Source organism: Chinchilla lanigera, unplaced genomic scaffold (genome assembly GCF_000276665.1).
Source record: "Chinchilla lanigera isolate Chin_1 unplaced genomic scaffold, ChiLan1.0 scaffold00050, whole genome shotgun sequence".
Classification (NCBI taxonomy): Eukaryota; Metazoa; Chordata; class Mammalia; order Rodentia; family Chinchillidae; genus Chinchilla; species Chinchilla lanigera.
This window is the reverse complement of record NW_004955451.1, coordinates 11,417,544-11,443,585: the sequence shown is the minus strand read 5'-3', so window position 1 is coordinate 11,443,585 and position 26,042 is coordinate 11,417,544. Positions and strand designations below refer to the sequence as shown.

The following is a 26,042-nucleotide window of genomic DNA, read 5'->3' as shown; positions in this document are numbered from 1 at the left end:
AAGGGTTACACTTTTACATCCTGGACTCTGCCATAGGTAGGTAGGGTCTTGCTGATTCCTGAGATGACCTCAAGGCATCTTTCTTTTTTTTTTTTTTTTGCAGTGCAAAGTACTTGGCTACTTTTTAGTGGTGCCAATCTCTTTAGCAGCCACACCCTCCTTATCTGCAGTATTAAACTTGCCTCTTTTCTAGCCAAACTACCCCTTTTCAAAACTTTTCCGCTCTGCCTTTTGCTCCCAATCTGGCTAAAAGATGCCAGCAGTCTCCGTGTTCAGCCTGAATACTGTGCTGCCTAGAAATTTCCTCCTCCAGATAAGTCTGTCACTGTTTGCTTTTTGAAAAGTATCTATTCACATTTATTTTATTTTTAAGAATTTATATTTATATTTTAAAAACAGTACATGTATACACATGACTAAATGGTATGTCTGACAGCTACAGAGCAAGTCCACACTGGTAAGCTTTTGATGTGTCACAGGTAGATGAAGAATAAAAAATTGTGCTTTGGGAGAGCAGTGACATGTGCAAAGGTGCTGGTCTCCACCGTAGAAACGGCCCCACCCATTGAGGCAGCCTCCCTACCTGGCTGCAGTTGCTGGGGAAGGACTATGGTGCAGTATGCACAGGGTGGGGACTGGACCCAGAGAAAAGCTCTGAGGAAATTCTTCTCTTTTTTTTTGGTACCAAGAATAATTCTTCAGATGTATACAGTTACACCACCCCCAAAGGGACCACACCCTGTAACAAGCTGAACACACAGAGGCACTCCCAGCCGCCTGCTACTCTTTGACAGGTCAGGCCACGTCAAACTCTAAAACACACAGACCTCTTCAGTGTGCTGGGAAAGGCTTTTGAGTGACAGCAAAGCTATCAGAGCTATAGCATTAATTGCACATCCCTAGATTTTAAAAAACGTTAACTGCTAACTACAAGTATACAAACCAAACTTACCACCCATACCCCAAGACTGGGCATAGTCAGTCAATTTCCTACACTGCAGTGAAATGCAACAAGCCCTGGATCATGCTTCACCAAGTAGTTACCGGGTAGAGGAGGAAATTAGGTCCCAGATTCTAATATTCGTACTTACTTAAAACTAAGTTTTAAGATGTTTCTTGAGTTAAACTAAAGAAAAATTCCAGCCCCCTATATCATGAAGTGCAGCTGGTTGCCTGGTCAGAGCTTCTCATGATTGGATGCTGGTTGAACTGAAGATTTAAGAAGTAGCTCATCAGATTTGGAAGCCTTGGAAAGTTCTCAGGAAGCTGCCACTGAGCCCTGGGTTCTCCTTGTTGGCTCCAACTCTGTCGGCATGGGGAATTTTCTTTCCTGAACAGGTGGGAGTGACTAGTGGCTTGCTGTCAGAAGGAGGAAGTCAAGAAATGGGGGAGAGGTAGGTTTTCCCCCCAAAGGCAGGACGAAAGCTGCTATTGGCTGCAGCATTGGGCTTGGTGGTGGTGTTTAGCTTGCATACTTTGCAGGCATGCTGAGAGCTAGAACTTCCCGCTCGCTGGCCTCTGGGCAGCCCTGCCATGCAGTATCTCTGTCTCTATCTGTTCTTGTTTGTCAGTCGCCTTTCCTGCTTGGCTGTCTCTCCAGTCTAGGGGTCTCCCATTGTTCTATCACATACCCCATGAATTTCTGCCCATTCATCAGAAATGCCACTGACCACTCCTGTTGCCACATTTCAGTCTACGCCTTCAACTTCTCTTCCAGGTTAGGGAGTGTTTTCTGGAGTTTTTTTGTTTGTTTGTTTTTTGTTTTTTGTTTTTCCGGTACCGGGAATCGAACTCACGACCTTGTGCTTGCCAGGCAGGCGCAGTGCCACTGAGCTAAATCCCCAGCCCCTGTTTTCCGGACTTTTTGCTCGTTGCTTTTCTTCTTTTAGATTTCCTCCTTGGTTTGTAAATTGATTTGGAGCTGAAGCTTGTCTCGCAAATTCTGAGAAAAGCCTCCAGTTCTCTTCCCACTTCTGGACATCTTCAAAGAACTCCTTGAGAGCTTCATAGCAGGTTTTTTTAAACTACCCACTCTCAGCCACATGCAGCTGCACCAGGCTTTCTGTGTAGTCCTCAGCAGAATGGGAGCAAAAGCTGGTTTCTGCTCTTGGGTATAAAAACTTCAGTCCCAGTGCCGAGCTAGCTCCACTGGAATTGCCTCAGTTACTTTCTTCATGTTTTACACTTTCAAGTCTTCCACTCAGTTTCCTAATTGTAGCTCTCTTCTGACTTTGGCTTTTGCCCCAGTTATACTCATGGCCGCAGCTTCTCTTTTCCTCAGGTATTTTCAGCCTGTCGCAGAGCTCTCGGATCTGAGCACACAGCCTCTCACACACTGCTTCGTTTTGTGACCTTCTCATTTCCAGCTGCTGTAGCGACTTTTGCAATGTTGTAATATTCTCCAAAGACAAACAAAAGGCATCTTCATCCTCACACACCACATCTCTTTTGAAGCTTGTGCTGGAGTGTGATCTAATTCTTCCATACGTACTATGATCTGTCTCTTCAAGTTGACAGATTCCTTATGGCTAGAGGCCTTTCTTGCCCTCAGAGTTACCAAGTGTTGTCTGAACTGGTTTAACTCTGCTAAGGTGGGAACGCAGGTGCTGTCAGCGTCGTACTGGGGCAGGCAAAGAACTCCTCAGTCTTGTTTTTGAAGTAGTTTCAGTTCTATTTCCTCTCCTTTTTCTATTTTTGCATTAATTCCACCTGAGCGCTCAAATCTTTTTCTAGCTGCAGGATAGTTGCTCCTTCCTCTTCTTCCTGAAACGGCTCGCTGTGTAACTCACTGCACAGGGTGTTCAGCTCTTTCTGGCAGATGGATATGCTTCTGAGAAACGTTTCCTTCAAGTTCGCTTCAGCAGTCATCATATCCAGGAGATCCTTGATGTGTTTCTTTACAACCTCGGTTCTCTGTCAGCGCCGGTTCTCTCGAATCCCGATTAATTCCCATGTTACCCGAAGGTGATGTAGAGCTTTCTGGAGACATACTATGGACTCCTCCGCCACCACCTCACTTCTTATGGCAGATGCCCCAGTCAGCCGGGAGTTGAGACCCCCGAGATCCTTCACCCATGTACGAGCGCAGCCACCATCCGCAGCCGCGATTATCCCGCTCCACTTCCCTGCTCCACGAGCCGTTGGGCCCTGCGGAATTTCAAAAAAAAGAACCCTAAGGTGAGCAGCTTCTTGATGGGCGCTGCACCCTATGGTTCTTTGCAAAGCCCCGCCTTGGTCCCCCGCACCATGCATCCCCTCTTGCTGCTAGTCAGTCATTTTAAAACTCAACCTCCTTTTCTCAGGGCACGGGCGAAATACAGACAAGACCTTTGTCCGAATGGAACAAGAATGGACCTAGCCTGATTTCCAGTAGAGTCTTTATTCTTACCGGAAACCTCACAAATACAGCCTCTGCTGTCACCTTCTGTCAGTTTTCTGGTCCTCTGAGCTCACACCAGAATTGTTCGCCAAGCTCCACTTACAGCATCTTAGGGCTTCTCTTTCCAAAGTCTCTTTCCAACATCTGCAAATCTTTCCAAAGTCCTCCTGCACCAGTTCTGGAGGCTTCTGAGCCACACCACCAGCATAGTCACAGAAGAAACCCTCCCCCTGGAACCAATTTTCTCCATTTGCCACTTTTCCATTGCTGTGACAAAATACTTGAGGGTAACAACTCAGACAAAGAAAGGTTTATTTTGGCTCCGGCCGCAGAGGTTTCAGCCCATGATCACTTTGTGGCAGCTAAGAAACAGGAGAGTGGAGAGCGGGTACCGCTGGGTTTCCTCCTCCTCTCATTTTTCTGTCTTCATTGTTTTGTTGTTGTTGTTCTAATTTGGGCCCCACCATATTGGACTGAGCTGCTCACATTCAGGTTGGACCATAATGAAGGATATGCTGAGACCTTTCTAGAAAAATGGATGCACCTTGAGTCCATACTCTCAAGTGAAATAAATCAGACACACATGTGCAAATACTGCATGGTTTCTCTGGTGTGAGAAATCAAAAATGTAAGTAAGGACCAAAATATATAATTGGTACTGTGAAACACAAAGAAAATGCTTACATGGGGAGGAGAACAAGAGAGAAGGGAGGGGAAAAGGAAAGAAAGGAACCGTAAAAAAGAAGAAGGAAAACATGGAAATAAAACTTTTGTAAATGTAAAAGAGGAGGGCTTGAAGGAAGGGTAGGGGAATGGAGAAAAAAAAGTTATATCATGCACAGGTACAAATTCTCTATGTGAATGTGATTATTATGTATATCTACAATGTTCTAATAAAATCTGATTGAAAAAATGTTAACCATTCTTGGGAGTGTATAGTGATCTCTCATTCCTTTGCATTCACTTGCATTTCTCTGCTATGTTAACTATGTGGCATAGCTTCTCTTATAGTTCCTTACTCATTAAGATATCTTCTTTCATGAGAAAAATATTAAATCACTTGCCTAGTTTTTTAAAAGTGTGTCATCTATTTTTTTCTCTTATTTTGTTGGATAGTTTTAATATATCTGGATATGAGTTGCTTGTCACATAAAAATTTTGAAAATATTTCCCTCCCTAGGTTGTCTATTTGCGCCATGATTTTTTTTTGTACTAGCAATTCAACCCAGGGCTTTACATATGATAGGTAAGTGTACTACCATTGACGTGTTACATATATTACATATTCTAAGCTTTACGTTTAATAGGGTTTTACATATGATAGATAAGTGAGCTACATGCAGCCATTTTTATTTTAATTGGAGATGGGGTTTCTCTAAATTGCGCAGCCTGAACTCCAACTTTCCATCCCTCTGTGTCAGGCTCCCAGTAGCTGAGATTACAGGCTTGAGCCACTACTCCAACTTCAGTGATGTCTTTTAATGAATAGAAAGCCTTAATTTTATCAAAATCCAATTTGTGCAACTTTTCCTTGCGGTTAGTTGTGTTTATGTATGTATGTGTTTTGCTTAAGAATTGTCTAATTCCAAATCATGGATTTGTTCTCTTGTTAGTCTCCACTGTTTTCTTCAAAATCCTTATTTATTTATTTATTCATTTTTGCTAGTCACATTGTTTTTAAGCTAGGTGTCGTGGTATAGCTATTTGGGATGCTGAGGTAGGCAGACCACTTAAGCCGAAGAATTCAAGGTCAGCCTGGGGAACACAGAGAGATCCTTTTTATTGTTATTTTATTTATTTATTTACTTTTGGGACAGGGTCTCACTATGTTATTCAGGCGGGCCGTGAACTTGCTGCGATCCTCCTGCCTCAGCATCCCAAGTGCTGGCATTAAGGTGTGCGCCACCATGCCCGGCTGAGAGAAACCCCCCTTTTTAATGTAGTTTTAATTTTTACCAAAGGCATATGTACATGGTTTGAGAGGCCAAGACTCTACAAGGTATGTAAATAAAATCTCCAGTCCCACCCTCCTTCATATTTATTTCTTCCTCCCTAGAGCCAGAGATTTTCAACTTGACCAGCTGACTTTCTTTTTCCAGATATTCTCTATGCTTCTAAACAACACACTTTTCTTGCTTTTGTTGTTTTCAGTTTTGAGCAATAGCTCTTGATTTCCCAACATGGAAGATGAGGGTTTAATTCTTTCTAATGCCTCTCCTCTGCTACGGGCAGTCACTTCCAGTCCCCCAGATTCCCACGGTTATAAGACCATCTTGGTTAGGCCAGTCACTCACCATGACTATGTAATTGTGCTTCTTCTCCGAGTTGTGCAGTATGTTATGATCACTTCTGCTTTTTTGTTCTCCTGGAGTTAATAGTTATCTGGTTTTGTTGATGCTAAGGTTTATTTCATTTTCTATGTAATTACCACTCTTTTAACCTTGGTTGCTCAAATCTGCTATCAGAATGCCCAGAGGTATCAGCTTCTGTCAGTCCCCCCGCCCCTTTTTTTTTTTGTCTTTTTGAGACAGGGTCTCACTATGCGCTTCAGGCTGGCCTTGAATTCATTTTGTAGCCCAGGTTGGCTTCAAATTGGAGGCAATCCTCCTGCCTCTGCCTCCAGATTGCTGGGATTATAAGCATGCACCACCACGCCCGGCCCAGTTTCCCCTTCTTGAAGCAATCTCTCTTGCGTACTTTTGACCCACCCCAGTCCTGGTTGTTCTTCAGCTCACATGAATAATCCCCCTTCTGGAATCTCTCTCACCATCTTCTGTCTCCCAGAGCTGAGTCCCTCATTTCCTGAAGCCCACGTCTTTCTCTTCCTTGTTTTACTCTCTTATTTTTTAGGCGTTCACCTTGCAGAAGGTATGCAAAGCAGGTATAATTTCTGAAATTACCAAGGATAATTCTATAGGACAAGCAATTTTCCTGCAGAATTCTTTTTTTGCTTATTTGGTTTTTTTTTTAATCAGATTTTATTGGTACATTTTAGATACACATAATGATCACATTCCGGCAGAATTCTGAAGGCATATTTCCACTTTCCTTTACATTTGAATTAATCATCCACTGAGGATTAATTTTTCTATACATTGTGATGTAGTAGTCAAAGTTAATTTTTTCCAGCATGGATGTCAAACTTATCCAATACCAGCTAGGGATGGAGCTCAGTAGTAGGGCACTTGTCTACCATGCTTGAGTGCTGGGTTTGATCCTCAGCTTGGCCAAAACATAAAATACATGTATCAGCTGTCATTTATTGAAAAGATCTTTCTTTTGACCACATCATTTCATTGCACCATACAGACAGGTCTGTTTCTAGATTCTGCCCTGTCCCATTTATGGTCAATCCTAACAGTTATTTTATTGTAGCTTTGTAATAAGTCTTACTAACAGGTAGTTACTTTGGACTTTTTGCATTTCATTATAAACATTATGGCCAGCCTGTCAATCCCTGCCCACATTCACAAAAAAATTTCAGAAACTTCTTATTTTTAAAAATATATTGCTGGGGGGCTGGGGATTTAGCTCAGTGGCAAAAAGCGCCTGCCTGGCAAGCGCAAGGTCGTGAGTTCAGTTCCCAGTACCGGAGAAAAACCAAAAAATATATATATATATCTATATATATTGCTGGGCATAATGGCAGTACCTGCAATCCCCAGCACTTGGGAGCCTGAGGCAGGAGGGTCGCTGTGAGTTTGAGGCTAACCTGGGCTACATAGTGAGTTCAAGGCCAACTTGAACTACAGAGTGAGACCTTGTGTCAAAACAACAAGTACAAAAAAAATTATTAAGATATAAGCCACACATCACATAATTCACCCATTTAAATAATGTATGACTCAGTGCATTTTAATTCATTTGCAGAGTTATGTAACCATGACCACAATCCATTTTATTATATATATATGTGTGTGTGTGTGTGTGTGTGTGTGTGTGTGTATGAGGATTAAACCCAGGGCCTTCAACTGAGCTACATCTCCAGCCCTAATATTATTTTTTAAATTTTGGGACGAGGGGGCTGGAGATTTAGCTCAGCACCACAGCGCCTGCCTGGCAAGCGCAAGGTCATGAGTTCGATTCCTGGTACCGGAAAAAAACCACAAACAAAAGCAAAAAAAAAAATTTTGGGACGAGTCTCCCTGTGTTGCTAAATTGCCCAAGGTAGGTTCAAACTTGTGATCCTCCTACTTCAGCCTCCCAGAGTACTGAGATTATAAGCATGCAAGATCACACTCAGTGTTCATTCTGTCTCTTCCCACTCCAAACCTAGACAATCACTAATTCTATCTTTATATATCTTTATACTAATGGGGTTATGATATATGATCTTTTGTGACCAGCTTCTTTCATGTTAGCGTGATGTTTGCAACGTTCATCCAGGCTGTGCCAAGTATGAGGACTTCACTCACTTCTATTGCTGAATAATATTTTGTTGTAGGGACAGACCACATTTATTTATCTATTCATCCACTGTTTCCCCATTTTAAATATTATGAATAATGCCACTGCAAATATTCAGATGCAGGTTGTTATGCAGACATATATTTTCATTTCTCTTGGATATATACCTAGGATTAGACTTGCTGGTCACATGGTAACATTATATTTATACTATGGAGGAAATATAAAATTATTTCCCCAAAGAGATTGCACATTTCCACTCCTACAAGCGGTGAATGTGGTTTTATTGCATTGGTAGATCTGTTAGGGAAAGAAATGAGCCTTTTATAATATTAACAATCCATGTACACAGCATATCTCTATGGATTTGTGTTTAAAGGTCTATGTGTTAGCATTCCATCACTGTGACAAAGTACCTGAGGAAAATGACTTAAAGGAGGAAAGGTTTGTTTTGGTTCATGATTTCAGAGGTTTCAGTTCATGGTCCACTGGCACCATGACTTTGGGTCTGAGATGAGGCAGAACATCACAACAAAAGGAGCCTGTGGAAGAGGAGACAGCCAAGAAAGAGAGAGAGACAGAGAGAGAGAGAGAGAGAGAGAGACAGAGACAGAGACAGAGACAGAGAGAGACAGAGACAGAGAGAGAGAGGGAGATAGACAAAGAGAGAGAGACTGGTAAAAGATACAGTCCCCAAGGGCATGCCTTCAACGATCTACTCCTTTCAACTAGGTCCAGTGTCTAAATATCCATCACTTCCCTTAACCCATCAAAAGTGAATCAATCTATGGAGGTCAGAGCCTGTGTGATCCCATCACTGCCCTGCAGGCCTCACCTCAGAACATTGCTGCACTCAGGACCAAGCCTTCAACATGTGAGCCTTTTGGGGATATTTCACAATCAAACCATAGCAATTTTATTTTCCTCTCAATAATATTTATTCTGTAGTCTCTTTTGTTTGTTTGTTTTTGCAGTACTAGGGATTGGACCCAGATCCTTCACACTGAGCTACATCCCTAGCTGTTTTAATTTTTTATTTTGAGACAAAGTCTTGCTAAGTCACTAGATTACCCAGTCTGAGCTTGAAGTTACAATTCTCCTGACTCAGCCTCCCAGGGTGCTGGATTTACAGATGTGTGTCACCATACCTGGTTAGTATTGTATAGTTTTCTGTGTAGAACCACAAGCATATTTTGTCAGATTTACTCCTAGACTTTTGTGGGTTTTTTAATATTAAAAGATGCTGTTGTAGGCCAGGCTTGGTGGCACACACCTACAATCCCAGCACTCGAGAGGCTGAGGCAGGAGAATTATTGCAAGTTTGAGACCAGCCTGGGCTACAAAGTGAACTCAAGGTCAGCCTGAACTGCATAGTAAGATCCTGTCTCAGAAAAAGAAAAGACAAAAAAAAAGATGCCGTTGTCCATGATAAAATATTTTGTAGTTGATATTGCCAACCCACAGAAACATTAGTGATTTTTGTATTTTGGTCTTGTTTCCAGCAACCTCATAAATTTAATAGTCCAAAGTATATCTATAGTTTCAATTTTTTCCTTTATATTTACTCATGTCATCAATAAATTGGCACAGTTTTTCAAATCTTCTACATTTTATTTCTTTTTTCTGGTCTTATTGCACTGGCTAGGACCTTCCATGCAATATTGAAGTAGTGAGATAGATAGGTAGGTAGGTAGATAGATAGATAGATAGATAGATAGAGAATGAGAGATAGATAGATATCCAGTCTAAGAAAATTTCCCTTTATTTGTATCTTGCTAATGACTACTATCATGGATAAATGTTGAATTTTTATCAAATGCTTTTAAACATCTATTAAAATATGATTTCAAGGGCTGGGGATTTAGCTCAGTGGCACAGCACCTGCCTGGCAAGCGCAAGGTTGTGAGTTTGATTCCCCATACCAGACAACAAAACAACAACAACAACAACAAATATGATTTCACTCTTTGTAATTCAGTGTAGTGAATTATGTAACTGGTTTTCAAACATGAACCCAAACTCACATTCCTGGAATGAGTTAACATTTGTCGTGCTGCATCACCATTTTATATAACCCTGGATTTTATTTGCTATAATTTTGTTTATGATTTTGTGTCTATGTCTGCACAGAAATTGCTCTGTAATTGTCCTTTCTCATAATATCCTAGTTTGGTTTTAATAGCAAGGTTATGCTGCCCTCATCCAAAAAGTTAGAAAGGGTTCTTTTTTTTTTTTTCCTCTGTAAGGGTTTGTGTAAAGCTTGTGTTATTTCTTTTTCTAATATTTGAAAGAATCCAATATTCCAGTCATTGTCATTGGACAATGAAGTTTACTTTTTAGGGAGATGTTTAGTTACTGATACAATTCTTCTAGTAAATATTAGACTACAGGTCTTCTGAAAAACTTAGTCACGGTGTTTTTTTTAAAAATTAACCATCTCATCCTGGCACACATCTGTAATCCCTTAACACTCAGGAGGCTGAGGCAGGAGAATCACCATGAATTTGAGGCCAGCCTCAACTACATAGTGAGTTCAGACTAATAGTGCAGCATTGTTGAAGAGAAATACAGGAGAGTGTGAACACCAGGAGGCAGGACCAATGGGGACCAATTTGGAGGCTGCCTACACATTCGTTTTGAAGGTTTTTATTTCTTCTTGTTTCTCTCTGGGATCACTTTCCTTGTGCTTGAAAAACTGACTCTCTCTCTCTCTCTCTCTCTCTCTCTCTCTCTCTCTCTCTCTCTTTCTCTGTCTCTCTTTCCCTTCCTTCCTTTCTTCCTTCTTAACAAGGTCTCATTATGTAGTCTAGGCTGGCCTGGAACTAAGTTGCTCAGGTTGGTCTTGAACTCACAATCCTCCACTCTCCGGGTCCTGAGTGCTAGGATGACAAGCAGTGCAGGTTTTAATGCTGGTTTCCTGATGATGAACTCTCTCAGTGGTTGTGACTGACTTGTTTGTTTGTTTGCCTGGGAATCTGGGGATTAAACCCCAGCTTTATATATGCTAGGCCAGTACTCTACCCTTGAGTTACATTCCCAGCCTTTGATTGGTCTTAGAATATCTCAGGAGTAGAGCACTTGCCTAGCATGCTCAGGAGCCTACGTTTGATCTCCAGCTGAGAAAAAAAGGAAAGGAACTCATCTCTGTTATCTTCATTATAAAATTAAACTTGTCAGCCTGGGGATTTAGCTCAGCGGCACAGCGCCTGCCTGGCTAGCACAAGGTCGTGAGTTCGATTCCCGGTACCGGAAGAAAAACAAAACAAACAAACAAACAAAAAACTAAAAATAATTGCACATTATCAATTACCCAATCAAAATTTCCACATTTGTTTCAAAAGCTTTGTTTTGTATTTTCCTATCAAAGATATTGCCAAGAATCATCTGCTAAATTTGATTGTAGAATCGCTTAAAGTCCCTTTTAGTCATTTGAAAAATGGCTTTATATGTTAGAGCACATTTGTATGTTAGGTTCACAGCAAACCTGAGCAGAAGATACACAGGTATCCTGTGTATCACCTGCCCCTAAAGGCACGCAGTGTTTCTGGCTGTGGAAATCTCACACTGAGTGGCGCATCATTGGAAATGACGAACCTACATCGACATATCTTTATCACCCAAAGTCCGTGGTGTACCATAGGGTTCATTCTTAGTGCTGCATATCCCATGCGTCTTGACAAATAAATGCATGTAGCAAACCTCCAACACTGTAGCTTCACACAGAGTATACAAAAATCCCTTTCTTCTCTGCTTATTCATCTCTTCCCCTCTTTCCCTCTGGCAATCAATGATCCTTTACCTGTCTCCTTAGTTTTGCCTTTTCCAGAATGTTCTGTTTATGGTTTATGTCTAGTCATCCCCTCTAACCCTCGTGAGCTCAAAGGTGGCATTTTTGAAATTTGATTCAATTATGGGGCGCTATAGCTGACTTGTTGTTAAGAGCTGTAGCCTAGCCGAGCATGGTGGTGCATACCTGTAATCCCAGCACTGTAGAGGCTGAGGCAGGAGGATCAACACAAGTTCAAGGTCAGCCTGGGTGACATGGTAAGTTCAAGGCCAGCCTGGACTACAAAGCAAGACCTTGTTTCAAAAAAAAAAAAAAAGAGGGAATGTGGTCTGGTCAGAAGAGGTGGGCCACTGTGGGTATGTTTATCTGAACTTTCCGGCTCCTCCCTTAAACTTTCTCTACTTCCTGTTGGCCATGCCCATCTGTCATGGCGTCCTGTCCTGGAACCAGCTAACTACAGACTCAAACTTCTACAAAGTATGAATCAAAATAAACTTCTCCTGCCTGAAGTGGTGTATCAGCAATTAGAAAGTAACTAAGACAATCCTATCGTGGGAATCAGACATATGCAGCTGTTTTAAATTGATTTATTTCACTTAGAAAATTGCATTTACATTTCCTTCATTCTCTTCATGGCTTGGCAGTTCATTCTTTTTCAGCACTGAGTAATATTTCCATTGCCTGGATGTACCACAACTTATTTATCCATTTAGCTACAGAAGGACATCTTAGTTGCTTCCAACTTCTGGCAAGCACAGATAAAGCTGCTATAAACATGCATGGGCAGATTTTTCTGTAGAAGTAACTTTTCAACTCATCTGGGTAAATAAGGAGCACATTGTTGGGTCATGCAGCAACAGTATGTTTAGTTTTGCGAGAAACTACAAACCATCTTCCAAAGTGGCTGTATCGCTTTGCATTCCCAGCAGCAGTGAATGAGAGTTTCTGTTCCTTACCCATGCCAACATTAAGTGTTTTGGATTTTAGCCATTCTAATAAGTGTGTAGTAATATGTCTGCAATTATCTGCTGACGTATGAGGTTGGCATCTTTTCATCTGGTTATTTGACATCTGCACAGCTTCCCTGATGAGGTGTCTGTTTGGATCCTTTGCCCATTTCAAAATTGGATTACTTGTGTTCTTATTGTTGAGCTTTCAGAGTTCTTTGTATGATTTGGATAAGAGCCTTTATCAGATATGTCTTTGGTAAATATTTTTCTCCTAGCCTGTGGCATGTCATTCATTATCTTGACAGTATCTTTCACAATGCAGGAGTTTTTAAATATTTAATTGAATCCAGTTTATAGAGTCTTTCTTTTGTGGCTCCTGCCTCTGGAATTGTATCTAGAAGTTGATTACCATATCCGAGGTTGAGATTTTCTCCTATGTTAGCTTCTATGTGTAGAAGATATATAATTTTTTATTTTACATTTAGGTCTACAGTCTATTTTGAACTATTTTTTGTGGAAGGTGTAAGGTCTGTGCTTAGATTTATCCTTTGCAGATGGATTTCCACTTTGTTGCAGCACCATCTGTTGAAGCGACTATCTTCTATACGTTTTATTGATTTTACTATTTTATTAAAAATAAGTCAACCATGTTTTTGTGGAGCTGCTTCTGGACCTCTATTCTGTTCCATTGATCTATTATCTATCCTCATGCCAGTTCTACATTATCTTGATTACTGTGTTTGGCAATAATGTTTGTGGTTGTACAGGGTCAGTCCTCTGACTTTGTCCTCCTCCAAGATTATTTGTCTATTCTGGGTCTTTTGCTTTTCTGCATAAACCTTAGAAGCTGTTAGTCAACATCCACATAATAATGGCTGGGGATGTAGCTCAGTGATACAGCACTTATCTAGCCCTGGGTTTGGTCTCCAGTACTGCCCCACAAAAAGGAATATCGCAAGAATAACTTACTGAGTATTTTATCTGAATTTCATTAAATCTATATGTCAACCAGGGGAGAATTTACATCTTGACAATACATATTGAGTCTTCCTATCCATGAACATGGATTAGCTCTCCATTTATTTAGTTCTTTGACTTCTTTCAACCAGGGTTTTTCAGTCTTGTTTTTCTGTTGTTGTTGTTTGTTTTTTGAGACAGGGTCTCACATTGCCGTTCAGGCTGGCTTTGGACTCACTATGTACCTCAGGCCTGCCTCGAACTCATAGCAATCCTCCTGTGCTAGGATTACAGGTGTGTGCCACTGCACCTAGCTGGCTTTCATGCAGTTTTCATAGTTATTCTGACATAAATACTGAACACAGTTTGTTAGACTTATATCTAAGTATTTAATTTGGGGGGATTCTTTTTTTTTTTAATTAGGGAGGATTTTAATGTGAAAGGTATTGTGTTCTTTACTTCAAATTCTACTTGTTTGTTTCTGATTTATAGGAAAGCAGTTGACTTTTGTAAATACACTTTGTTCTATTAGTTCCAGATTTTATTGTCAATTCTTTTCTATATTCTATATAGATAATCATGTCTTCTAAACACAGACAGTTTTATTTATTCCTGCCCAATCAATATCCTTTTTTCTTCTCTTTGCACTAGCTGGGAATGCCAGTACCATGTTGGAAATGAATGAGAGGAGATATCCTTGTTTTGTTCTTGGTCATAGGGGAAAAGTTCCTCATTTTCATCGTAAAGAAAGATGTTAGAGCCTAGCGTGATGGTGCATGCCTGTAATCCCAGCACTCAGGGAGGCTGAGGCAGGAAAATAATAAGTTCAAACCCAGCCTGGGCAATTTGGTGGTTTAGTAAGATTTTGTCTCAAAATAAAAAATAAAAAGTGATTCTGTCTCAAAATAAAAAATAAAAAGTGCTGGGGATATAGCTCAGTGTAAATGTCCTGGGTTCAATCCTCAATACTACACACATACCCCTACACATACTGAGAGAGAGAGAGAGAGAGAGAGAGAGAGGGAGAGGAGATGATGTTAGCTGTGGGATTTTTGTAGATACTCCATATCAAGTTGAGGAGATTCCCTTCTATTGTGGTTTGCTGAGAGTTTTATTTTTAAGTCAATTCGTGGGTGTTGGATTTCATCAAATGCTTTTTCTGCATTTCCCGATATGGTCAGATGATTTTTCTTCTTTAGCCTGTTAAATTAGATTATATTAATTGGTTTTTCACATACTGAACCAGATTTTTGCTTCTGGGATAAGCCCTTTGGTGGTGGTATAGGATTCTTTCATACATTGCTGGATTTGATTTGCTAATATTTTGCTGATTTGCCGATATTTTGCTGTTTTCAAAATCTGTATTCATGAGGAATATTGCTCTGTAGCTTCCTTCTCTCAGTGTCCTTGCCTATTTTTAGTATTAGGTTAAGGACTGCCTCATAGGCTGAGTTAGGAAGTATCTCCTCTGCTTCTGCTTCCAAAAGAGATTGTAAAGAATACTAGAACTCATCTGTGAACACTTCTAGGTCTGGTGTTTTAAATTTTAGAGGTTATTAAACATTGATTCAATTTATTTATACATACAGTCCCATTTTTGGGGGGGGTGGAGGGTGGTGGAGTTTTTTCCAGTACCAGGAACCGAACTCATGACCTTGCGCTTGCTAGGCAGGCACTGTGCTGCTGAGCTAGATCCCCAGCTCCCATACAGTCCCATTCAATGGTCTATTTCTTCTTGTGTGAGTTTTGGCAGATTATGTCTTTCAAGAAATTAGCCCACTGCATCCAGGTTATCACATTTGTGGGCATGGAGTGGTTCATAATACAGTAAAACCTTGGTTTGCGAACATAATACATTCCAGAAACATGCTTGTAATCCAAAGTACTTGTAAATCAAAGAGAATTTCCCCATAAGACATCATAGAAACTCAGATGATTCATTCCACAACCCAAAATTATACATATAAAAAATGATTACAATACTATAATATAATACAAAGTAAGAAAGAAAATACAAAATATAAAGAAAAGCAAGTTAACCCACACTTGCCTTTGAAAATCTTCCTGGCTGGTGCAAGGGAGACAAGAGAGAGGAGGGTTACTCCGCAGGGTGTCTCTCACCATCACTGACGGAGTCACTGCTATCTGTTGGTGCAATGGAAACTTTTTCCTTTTGTGCAGCTGTAACAAGGAACCTATCCAGTGAGACTTGCTTTTGCCGCCTCTTGAGGGATTCATGGAAATGTGACACTGCATTCAGTTCCACAATGAGAGAGATAAGAACCAGTGGCTCAGTTGTGATCATGTGACCCTCGGCCTCACATACCACTCGTACGGCAGGACATCACTCATTTATTAAGTTAAAATTTATGCCGGGCGTGGTGGCGCACACCTGTAATACCAGCACTCGGGAGGTTGAGGCAGGAGGATCATTGTGAGTTTGAGACCAGCCTGGGCTACAAAGTGAGCTCAAGGCCAGTCTGAACTGCAGAGCGAGACCCTGTCTCAAAAAGAAAAAAAAAAAAAAAAGTTAAAATTTATTAGAAATGTTTGCTTGTCTTGTGGAACAATTTACTTGCAACCCAAGATTTTACTGTATTTCTTTATTGTACTTTTAATGTCAATGAGACCATAGTGATATCATCTCTTCCATTTCTAACATTAATAATTTATGTCTGCCTTCTTGTTCTTGCTAGATGCTTATGGATTATATTGATGTTTTCAAAGCAGCTTTTGTTGTTGATTTCTTGTTTTCAATTCCATTGATTCCTGCTCTAATTTCTGTTATTTCTTTCTTTATACTTACTTTGGAGTTAGTTTGGCCCTAACTCCAAGTTAGCAATCTTAGGTCTTGGTTCTTTTCTAACATGTGTTCAGTGTTACATATTTTTCCCCCAGCTATTGTTTTCATTGCATCCCATAATTTAATGAGTTTTATTTTAATTTAATTAAAATATTTTAAATTTGCTATTGAGATTTATTCTGTGACCTACATTTTTTGGATATGTGCTGTTTAATCTCTAAGTATTTTGGATTTCCTAATTATCTTTATTTTAGTATCTGTGCCGCCAAAGCGATCACAAGCTATCTTTATTTTATTGATTTCTAGTTTAATTCCGCCTGGTTTTAGAGCAGACATTGTATGCTTAATTCTGTTAGATTTGCTGATGTGTAGTGAATGCCCCAAGATGTGGTCAGTCTTAGTGAATGTTTCCGATGAGCTTGAAAAGAATGTTTCCTGGGCTGGAGGTAGAGCTCAGCGGCACAAAGCCCGCCTGGCAAGTGCAAGGTCCTGCATTCAATTTCTGGTACTCCCGCAAAAGGAGGAAGAAGATTTCTTACGCTGTGTTGAATAAACCAGTCTATAAATGCGCATTATATCCTGCTGATGGATCGCGCTGTTGAACCTAACTATCCACATCCTGATTTTTTGGCCGCTGGGTCCTTCCATTGCTGATGGAGGGGTGCGCAGTGTCTAACTCTAGTTGTGATTTATGTTTCTCCTTGCACTCTCCCGGGTTTTGTTTCACTTGTTCTGATGCTCTTATTACACGCATACACATTGTATTAGTCACTTCCCCATCGCTGGCACAAAACACCGCATACTAGCAACTTAAAGGAGGAGGGTTTATATTGGCTCACAGTTCAGTGGCCGCAGTCCGTGGTTGGCTGGCTCCAGGATAGAAATGCGGAAGTGGGGGAGCAGAAAGCAGAGAGAAAGGGGCGGAGCCAGGGCCGAGAATGCACCCTTCCAAGTCACACGCCAGTGACCTCCCCTTCTAACCGTACCCCACCTCCAAACGTGAGACTCTTGCCGGGCACATTTTACATCTAAACCGTGACACACGTTTTTTGTGGGGTTTTTTTTGTGGGCTTTTTTTTTTTTAATTATTTTTTTTTTATTGGGAATCCAACTCAGGACCTTACACTTGCCAGGCAAGTGTTTGTACTGCTGAGCTGTATCTTTGGCCCACATTAAGGATTTTTGGAGCTTCCTTGGGAATTGACATTTTTTATCATATGTAACGCTCCTCTTTATCCTGATCGTGTTTATTACCCTGAAAACTGTTCTCTCAGAAATCAACAGAGCTACCGCGTGTGGTGGCACTCGCCTGTCATCCCAGCACTCAAAAGGCTGAGGCAGGAGGATCTCAGTGAGTTTGAGGCCAACCTGGGCTACATAGTGAGACCCTGTCTCAAAAAAACACACACAAATGAAAAAGAAAGAAAGAAAAAAAAAGAACATAGATACTGTCAGCCAGGTGTGGTGGCACATGCCTGTAATCCCAGCTCTGGTGAGGCTGAGATAGGAGGATCACTGTGAGTTCCAGGCCAGCTTGGGCTATACAGTGAATTCAAAGCCAACCTGACCTGCATAGTGAGATACTGTCTCAAAAACAAAAGGAAAAGCTACTGCCACTTTCTTTTGATTAGTATTAGCATGATACATTTTGCTTTCTCCATCAATTTACTTTGAATATATATTTATCCCTATTATTAAAGCAGATTGCTTGTAAACAGCATACAGTTGGATCATGTTTTTTGAACAATTTTGATAATTTCTGTCTTTTACTTGGTGTATTTAGGCCACAGATTTTTTAAAGTGATTTCCAACCTGATTGGATTAATATCTACCGTATTTTTTGCCTTTTCAGTTCATTGCCCTTGTTCTTTATTCCCACTTTTGTCTTTTACTCTTTTTCTGTTTTTTGTTTGTTTGTTTTAACTAAGTATTTTGTATGATTTCATTTTCTCTCCTTTTTAGCTTCTTGGTTGTACTTCTTATTTTTTGTTTATTTGCTTTGTTTTTAGTGGTTTTCTAGTTTGCTATTCATGGCTCTTGGGCCAGGTGTGGTGGCACACACCTGTAATCCCAGCACTTGGGAAGCTGAGGCAGGAGGATCCCTGTGAGTTCAAGGCCAGACTGGGCTACATAGTGAGTTCAAGGACAGCCTGAACTGCACAGTGAGACCCTGCCTCAAAAAACAAAAACAAAGACACACTCTTTGGTGTACGGTTTTCCCCCATTTCATCTCTGAGCTCCCTAAATCTATATTTTGGTGTCTCACCTCAATTTGGGGGAAATTCTCAGTCATTATTGCTTCTGACCCTTCCGTTCTTTTCCTTTTGCTATTCTCTCTATGGGCAAGGACATCCTTTCAGTTGTCCCACTGTTCTTGGATGTTCAGTTTTGGGCTTTTGTTCTGTTCTCTTTGTTTGTTTGTTTGTCTTTTTGAGACAGGGTCTCACTATACAGTTCAGGCTGGTCTGGAACTCACTTTGTAGCCCGTGTTGGCCTCAAACTCTCAATGACCCTCCTGCCTCAGCCTCCTGAGTGCTGGGATTACAGGTGTGCTCCACCACTCCCGGCTTGTTCCGTTTTGTTTTGCAGTCTTTTCCCTCTTTGCTCTTTTCTCTCTGGAAAGTTTCTGTTGACATGTCCTCAAGCTAGACAGTCCTTCCTGAGCTGTGTCTAATCTACTTATGATCCTATCAAAATCAGTCACATCATTTCTGTTGCACTGTTTTTGTTGTTTTTATTGCCTGTTTGTATTGGATTTCCTTGTTTGTTTGGTTGGTCAGTTGGTTGGCTTTTTGAGACAAGGTCTTGCTGTGTTGTCCAGCTTCCCTAGTCTTGAGATTATAGTCACTACCTTGTGTCCCACTGTTTTTTAGGAGGGAGAGGGGGTACTGGGAATCGAATTCAGGACCTCATACTTGCCAGAGAGGTGCTGTGCCACTGAGCTATAACCCTGTCACACTGTTCTTTATGTTTAGCATTTCTTTTTATTTTTCCCCTTACAATTTCCATCTCTCTATTTGCATTGTCAACCTTTTCTGCATATTGTCTAGTTTATTGATTGGAGTCCTTACCTTATTAATCACAGCTGCTTTAAATTCCTGAATAGATAATACCCAAATCCTTCCTATATCTCAGCCTGGTTCTTCTTTTTTCTCTTCAAATACTGTCTCTTGCCTTTTAGTATGCCTTGTTATTTTTGTCAGCTGACGGCCAGATATGGTGTCCTGGGTAAAGGAAACGGCAGCAAATAGGCTCATAGTGCTGTGGTGTGAGCATGGGTTCGGGATGACAGCATTCCATCGTTTCAGTCTTTTAATGAGGCTGAAGTGTCCAGATCCAGCCCAGGGAAGCCCTTACTAGCTGGCTTCTTTTTGACAGGTCTCCATCATTCTTTGAGTACTTCTTTTAAAGAGAAATGAGGAACAGCTTTATTGAGGACTACCACGCAGTTCACCCATTTCAAGTATACGATTCAATGGTTTTAAGTATGTCTTAGTCACTTTCTCGTTGCTGAGACATACTACCCGACACCCACAGCTTCAAGGATGAAGTGTTTACTTTGGCTCAGTTTATAGAGGTTTCTGTCCGCAATTGGCTGCTCCAAGGCAGGCAGTGTGGCAGAGGGACCTGGCGGAGGAGAGCTGCTCACACAGTGGTGGACAGGAAGCAGGAAGAGGGTCAAAGGAGAATGAAGAAGGGAGATGTAACACACCCGCAGTGACCTGCCTGCTCCTACCTCCTAGGAGCAAGTCAGCTATACCACCTAAATCCAATCACCTTCCGAAGGTCCCGCCTATGACGCCATGAGGCTTTAGGAGGACATCTAGATATAAACCATAACAAAGTATATTCAGAGACATGTCCCATTCACCCCAATTTCAAAATACTTACTGTTGAGACAGGATCTTACTATGTAGTCCAGGCTGGCCTCAAATTCCCTAGGTACCCTAGGCTGGCCTCAGTGATTGTGATTGTCCTGACTCAGTCTCCTGGGTTTTGGGATTACAGGCATGCACCACCACACCAGCTAATTTTAGAACACTTTCAACTTGAAATATCATCCCCTCATTTCTCTATGCCCACTTTGGCCCTAACAATCACTAATCTATTCTCTGTCTCTATAAAGCATTACGTTCTTGCTGTTTCATATAAACGGAATCATACAATAGACAGGCTTTTGTGATTAACCTCTTTCAGTTATATAATATTTTTGAGGCCCATAGAGATTGTATAAGTACTGTTTAATATTGCACATTACTTCATGCTTAATGTACAACTACTACTTTTTTTTTTTTTTTTTTTTTTGTTTTTTTGAGACAGGGTCTCACTATGCAGTTCAGGCTGTCCTTGAGCTCACTTTGTAGCCCAGGCTGGTCTCAAACTCGCAACAATCCACCTGCCTCAGCCTCCCGAGTGCTGGGATTACTGGCATGCGCCACCACGCCCAGCTCCATTCCTTTTTTATGGCTGAGTAGCATTCCATTGTATCACTCACTGGACATCTGACTTGCTCCTACTCTTTCACTAATATGAATAGTGTTACACTATCCACACTTGTATGTTCATGTACAAGTTTTTGTGTTTTCATTTCCCTTGGGTATACTTAGGGGTGCAACTGCTGAGTCACACAGTAATTTCATTTAATCGTATCCAAGGATTTCTTTGCTTTGTCACAAGATGATGCAGGCTTGCCTTGTACTTCTCTGGCCCTAACCCCATAATCAGCCATCTCCCAAGGAGCCCTGGTTCCCTCGGTGGACGGTGGCATTGAGGAACAAAGGCTTGCGAGGTAGCTGCGGCTCATTCTTTTTCAGATGTCACTGTGCCCAGGGCCTGTAGGTAGACGAGCCCCGGAAATACACACAAGTGCTCTCCAAGGCCTCCAGCTCGGATCCCCGTGGATGAGACTGTGGATGGGGACTCTGCAAAGTTCACTCGTTTTCTCCTTTCCCGTATTTATAACACTCACCATCAGCGGTGAAAACCCTAGCGCACCGTGCTGAGGGGATCACATTTACTTCCGGGGCTGTCCCCCTTTATTTAGCCAATGTCCCCCTGCCATCGGCCCCACCCCACACCGCCCCTGCTTCAGCTCTCTGCGGCTGCACTGGGCCACCCGCCACACGGCGCCCTCCTCTGTGCAGGCTGTGGGGTGCCTGGTCTCGGTCCCCACACCCAGGGCTTCTGTGCTGAACTGATTCTGGCAAGAAGGGAGAGGGAGGAAGGACAGGAGAGGGAAGGGAGTGAGGAGAAGAGAATGAGAAGTAAAGAAGAGAAAGAAGAGATGGAGAAGGAGAGGAGAAAAAGCAGAAGAGAAAAGCAGGAAAAGAACAAGAAAGAAGTGTCTGGTCATTTTTACTGAGTGTTGGACATTACACGGGGTGGGCCCTACAGTCTCTGGTTGGTGCTGTGTTCTTTCAGAAAATTTAATTTCCTTCCGGCGGCCAGACAGAAGACAGGTAATTATCTCAACAAAACAGAGCTGATCTAGACCCATTTTGCCCTTACTATCAGGTGTGGTTCTCCCCAGGGCACCGGGGAGGACAGAAATAGAGACCACTCTTACCCACAGCGCAGCTGGGAGGGGAAGAGACAGCCAGAGGGTGATCTGGGTGTGTAAGGAGGTGGGGGACGCCAGGGTGAGTCTGCGGGTGGGTAGCACGGAAGTTCAGCAAGTGTGGGCTGCAAGGGGAAACGGGATAGTAGGTGGCAGAGGCAGGAGGGTGAGACTGTGGCCCTGGCAGAGGGTGGGCTTGGGACAGGAGGGGACGCCACCGCACAGGCTGGGGGATGAGAGGATGAGCTTCCTTGTCAGGAGTGTGTGCTCCTGGGGTAGGGTGGGGTGGGGTGGAGCTGCCTGCCTCCCGGGGCACCTTCTGGGTCCTAAGAGCGGCCAGAGGTGGGGTCATTGCACACAGGGGTAGCCCAGGTGTGAGGGGCGTGGGGGGTGCTGTGGGGGATAAGGACCCCGTCTGGGCGGGTCTGGTCAGCGACCTCAGAGAGCCGTGACTGTGTCTCTACCCCACCCTGTCCCTTCCCCCAGCAGCAAGCCTGGGAGCGCGGCCCGGGAGGCGCTGCCTCTGCTCAGGCTTCCGTGGGGCTGGGGCGGGGAGCCACAGATTTGCCCCTGTGTTGGGGACGGGCGGCGAGGGTCGCCCTTGCCTCCTCTTCGACTCAGGTCCTGGCCCACAGGGATGGGGCTGAGGGCTCAGCACGGGCAGGCCAAAGCTGCAGCGCCACGGATTTGTTTCTCTTTCTGCTCTTGGGCCGCCTGCTGGAAAAATCGAAGTGCTCCTCTTGTACAGCTGAGGCGGTGTCGAGCGTGGCCGGAGGCTGTCCCGGCTGGGGAGTCAAGGGGAGACTGCCGCCCTCCTGCCTGCCCCTCGCCAGCCCCCCAGCTTCTCTCGACGTGGCTGGGGCCGGAGTCCCGCCATCCAGCTTGGGCTGGGGCAGGGCCCACAGCACATCCCTCCCGGCCCTGTCACCAGAACAGTCTCACAAGGGTGACTTCAAGTCCGTTGGGAGCCCTTGAGGACACTGGGACGCTGCCCAGGAGGGACATCAAGCTGACCTAGGACGGGGTCTCTGCGTTCACAGGGCTGAGGCCTAAGGAAGAGACAAGCTGTGTCCTAGGACACCACAAGGTTCTCCCCAAACACCCCAGGGTGGGAAAACCCTTTATGTTCTCCCTTGTCTCCTGCACAACCCAAGAGCAGCTTGAGCCAACCCATTTTGCAGGCAAAAAAACTGAGGCTCCCAGAAGTCAAGCACCCCATCACAGTGACAGAGCAGAGATTTGAACCAGGGGCATCGAGCTCTTCCCAGTAGCTGGACACACAGGACAGCAGTACTCTCCCTGCCCGGAGTCTGGGCCCCAGCAGTCAGGCAGAGCCTCGCAGGAATCCCAGAAGTCCTCTTGCCTCGATGGCCCAGCCCTGCCGTCTCTCCTGCTTGCCTCGATGGCCCAGCCCTGCCGTCTCTCCTGCTGTCCCCAGCCCCTTATTTGGCCGTGAGATGCCTCTGAGGTCTCCCTCCACCCACCCCTCTTCGTGGAGCTAGCGTCCCCCCATACTCCATTCCCCCGGCCCCCTCCACGGTAGAGAGAGGAGCCCAACCACTTTCCCTGGAATCTGCTGCCTCGGCTTTCCAACGGTGGCGAACCATCTGGACTACATTATGGGCAGGGAGAAAGCTGAGAGCGGGACAATGGGAGTTGGCCCCACAGCTCCCGTCTGCAAGAGGGGGGCTCCAGTGCTGCAGGGGAGGGGGCAGCAGCAGCCCTGACTTCCCCTGTCCCCAGAAAGGGCAGACGAGAGAAGACTGTGCTTGGCAGGGGGACACCTCTGCAGAGCTGTGTGAGGCTGTTTATCTTACCAACCTTACCATTTCCTGGAGATGACTGAGGTCCAGAGAGGGCTAGTGACTTTCCCTGGGTCACACAGCAGGTAGTGGGGAACAAGACCAGGGTTAGAAGCCTTCCACATACATGCACGGGTCAGAGGGCACTGGAAGACCTGGCCAAGCAAGGGAGCAGGAAGGACAGGGTGCTTTTCCTCCACAGCTCCAAAAGCACGAGGTGGGGGGAAAGGCCGATGCGCTCCAAGAGTAATAGCTTTTATTCCTTCCAGCCTCTGCTCCCTGCCTCCCAAGCCCACTCCCTGCCCACGTGCCACCCTGCCCTGGCACCCCATCCCCGAGCACGGCCGGGAACCCCCAGCTCCTCCTCTGGCCGCGGGAGCCGCCCCCGCACGGCCCCAGCTCCGGACGTGGCAGGGCGTGCGGACTGAGGCCTCGGCTCCCTCCCAGTGCTGCGCTGGCGGCTCCCGAAATAAAAATCAAATGTGGGCTTGGCAGAGGGAGTGGGGTGGGAGAGGCAGCCGGCAGCGGCGGCAGCGCTAGGCTTCATTCTTTCCATTGTAACTTCACCTCCTAACCTCTGGCATTTTAATTATGTCTCCTACCCGCCGGCTCTGCCTGGGCCGAGTATGAGCTCACCCTTTCCTCTCCGGGGAGGGGGCAGCCGCGGCGTGGACCCCAACCCCTGGCCCGCTCCCAGGAAGCTGCGGGGGCCCTGTTGAGGGGCTGATTCCTCCTGCTTCTGCTGTCCCAGAGGAGTCTAGGGAGGGGCCCCGTGCCAGCATCCAGCTTGGCATTTAAGACTCCAAGTGTGAATCATTATGTCTTCACACCCTGCTCGGCATCACCGTGGCCACTGTCTGCAGTCGAGGCTGCCGTCGAGGCTGCCGGGCTCACGGCCCCATTTCCTGGACCGCTTAGCCGCCATGGGGTTGTGTGGGGCAGAACCAGACCCAGGAAGTGGGGCAACGACAGCTCGGGGCTACGTTAGCCCATAGCAGCCGGCTTTCTCCAAGGGTGAGTGAGTACGAGCCTTATTTTGATATTAAAACCTACAAGGACAGCCGGGCGTGGCGGCACATGCCTGTCATCCCAGCGCTCGGGAGGCGGAGGCAGGAGGATCACTGCAAGTTCAAGGCTAGCGTGGGCTACACAGTGAGTTCAAGGCCAGCCTGAACTGCATAGTGAGACTCTCGAAAACAAAATAAAACAAAGAACAACAATAATCACACAAGGACAGAGCAGGGGAAGGAAGTACATGTCTGCGAGTTTTAAAGGTAGAAAACAACTTCTTGAAGAAGACCTCCCTTGGGGGCTTTCCACGGACTCGGGGGCAGCAGCCTTCTCCCCAACATGGCTTGGAACCAGGGTGTGCCGTCCCATCTGACCCCAGGCTGCCGCTGAAGATGCAGGTAGCAGGCAACCTTGCCGCTCCAGGGACACAGAGCTCCTCCCCGCAGCCACGAGGCCAGGAGCTGGAGCCCTGGGAATTCTCTGCATCCCCTGGGAGGTAAACTTCTGGAGGGTGAGCGGTGCCAGCCCAACCAACCTCAGCCTAGGGTTCCGCCCCGTCCCCAGGCCCGCAACCTCCTCTTCCCGCCGCCCCTCCCAGGTCCAGGTGGGGAGCCGTTTGCGTCCTGTCCTCCCCTTCAAGTCTCCTGGATCCGTGCTCACAGTGCCGCTCCTCTCTGCCCCAGGCCTGGCCGCGGCCCATGGTGGCCTCTGCTCTGTTGGAAAGAGGTGGCCAGGTGGACAGAGATGGAAGGGACAGAGCCACATGACCTGGTGACTGGTGCCACAGCGCTGAGAGCCAGGGGTCCCTGACGCTGGCTCCTGGTAGTACACTGGGGAGCTGGGTGGCTCTGGTGTCCGGGTGACATCCAGCTGGGATGCCCACGAGGGGGCTGGATAGGCGGGGGTGCCTTGGAGGACGCCCGGAGAGGAGGCTGGGCCCAGATCCAGGGAAACATAACGAAGGCCTGACCTGCAAGTAGCCGGAGAAGGACTGGACCAGAGCCACTGCGGCCCCCAGGACAAGGGGAGGCGGGGCTAGCCATGTCAGAGGCCGGGGTTACCAGGCTGGGGCCAGAGGAGGGGCATGTGGTCCAGTGACCAAGAAGCTTTTGCCTCCCTCTGCCCCTCTCTTCCCTGGCCTCTCTTACATTTCGCTTTCTCTCTGCCCTGCAGGCGCAACGTCGCCCAAGGGACACTCTGTCCACCCCCACCCCACTCAGCTCCTGGCGGCCCTTGATGGCCCCTGAGATCTTCCTCCCCCATAACAACCACCAAGCCTCTCCCCAGACTCACCCGGAGCTCCCAGAGGCTGGGCAGAGAGTGGCCATGCCACCACCCTGTCCCCAAGCGCCTCCCTTCCTGCAGCTAAGGCCCACAAGGTGCTGGGCT

The 26,042-nt window shown here is 44.9% G+C and overlaps 1 pseudogene; it reads right to left on the bottom strand.

The window, feature by feature from the left end:
- Nucleotides 1-1,232: 1,232 nt before the first annotated feature.
- LOC102012050 lies at nucleotides 1,233-25,981 on the bottom strand (annotated as a pseudogene).
- Between the last annotated feature and the right edge of the window lie 61 nt (nucleotides 25,982-26,042).